Genomic DNA, 2,005 nt, shown 5'->3' on the forward strand with positions numbered 1-2,005 from the left:
GCTGAGAAGTACACCACATGTAGTAATGACCTCAAGACCTCAGCGATGCAAAACCTAAATAGGTAGGAATTCGCGGTTCGTAAGGTGGAAGTACCAGCGAGAATTCGACTAAGGCGAGGATATTGAGTGGCTCTCAACTTTTAAAACTGTCCACTTACCCCAGACGTTAGCTACCGTGCCAAAGGCTGAATGTGACTAGGCTATTCGGAGATGCAAAACGGTATCCTGGGATACCGGGAAACCTCGCAGTGTAGATTTCCTTATCCCTACAGGTGCGGATCTATAGAGACTGATACTTTAGTTCTCTATCTTCTGATGAGAGCCAAAGGAATACCGATTATAAATAACAAAAGACTAATACATAGAGAATAGTCTTCAATGAACCGAATCTTTATAACTTCGAATCAACAAGGGGCTTGTACACTTTTTGGCACCTCGGGTGGTACCGCGGAAATAGGTCTTCAATCAGTCACACAAGCTGAGCTAAAGCCACTGAGGATGATGGGACCAAAAAAGTCCCTAACAAATAAAATACAGCAGTGCCGCCAGGAGGGGGTTTCATCGCCAGCAACTTCCGTTGTAAAGCAAAATAACCCCTTAACCGGAGACCCCACCAGAACCTATTCTGAAGGCAGCACTTGTATTCAAGAAGGGGGGGAGGGTACGAAATTTTTCCAGCTGGGAGCATGACAGAAACGACAAGTGAAATTATTGAATGACTTTTGCAGATACACTAGCCGTCTTCCGAACCTGGATGACAGACGGAGGGAATGACTGTCATGACAGTATGTTCCAGGTGTTGATTCAAGAATATTTAGATTCTCTGGTGGGACAAATGCATAACATCGTTAGGGCGAGCATTGCTATGGAATATCACGCTATGTCATAGCAGCAGCAACATTGAAGTTCATCTGCCTAATTCAATAATGAACGTATTGTTGCCTATGTACAATAACAATAATATTAATATATATTTGTAATATATAATATTAATAATAATGATAATATCTATTTGTGTTCTAACAAATATGTTCCGGTATTGGTGTCGCGGTAGGGCTTGAGCGTTCCTCTTATGACTTTGACGACTATGTCGGCGGTATCACTGCTATAGACAGGGTTTGCTATGACAGATTATCTGATCATGAAGAGAAGAGGGACTAAGAGGTACACCAAAACTCATGAATTAAATATGAAGAGTTTATTAAAGATTTTGAAACACTTGTCCCTTCCCGGGACCAGTCGGGGCACCCCTGGAGCCACAACTAAGGGGCCACAGCATGCAGGACGTTGGCGATGGTGAACTTCGAGATGGGCAGGCAGGTTTCACTAATTAACAGCTGTCCAGCAAAAACATCTGCGACAAACGGTAAGCATTGGAACATCAACTGCAACTACTAAAGATGATTTGCCTAGCATTAGCTATTTGCAACCACCTCGAAAGAAATACCGTGGGAAAGAATCAAGTGCGATGCTACAATGCAAGAGGAATTGGTGCGTCTCTATTACGAAATTGCGATAATTTGGAACAAAAATGAAAAAAGGATACAATTTAAGAACAAAATTTGCTGCAAAGTATCTTAATATACAAAAAGTCGCACTAAAAGATCTTATCGCTAAGGTGAAGGACATCAGGACTAATCTACACGTCACATTAGATCAAGCAATGGAGATCATGCATACGGCCAAGTAGGGGCAATTGATGTTCTTCCATAACCTATTAATGATGTAACACCACCACATCCTCCAGAAGAGGATGGGCTTATACAACCAGAGGTAGAAACAGAGGTTCAGCAACCGAAAAAGCGACGAAAATAGACATACCATATTAACAGAGATGTAATGCGCCTAAATTTTTTGCCAGAGACTCTTTTTACTTAAATACCCAGAGTAAGCCACAAAAATAAATACGAGGGTGGATTGATAAGTTTCCGGCCTGACCAAGAGATGGCGCCACTAGGCCTACCTTGAAGTGGCGTTCTATAGTACCATCCTTAGATAGCTTGTA

At 42.0% G+C, this 2,005-nt stretch overlaps 1 protein-coding gene across 2 annotated transcripts in view; it reads right to left on the reverse strand.

Moving 5' to 3' along the window:
• LOC117180183 (cytochrome P450 4C1-like) overlaps nucleotides 1-2,005 on the reverse strand; it is a 22,705-nt gene that overhangs the window by 7,787 nt on the left and 12,913 nt on the right. The gene's annotated exons all lie outside the window — the stretch shown is intronic.

The sequence above is a fragment of the Belonocnema kinseyi genome, chromosome 9 (genome assembly GCF_010883055.1).
Source record: "Belonocnema kinseyi isolate 2016_QV_RU_SX_M_011 chromosome 9, B_treatae_v1, whole genome shotgun sequence".
In the NCBI taxonomy this organism is placed as follows: domain Eukaryota; kingdom Metazoa; phylum Arthropoda; class Insecta; order Hymenoptera; family Cynipidae; genus Belonocnema; species Belonocnema kinseyi.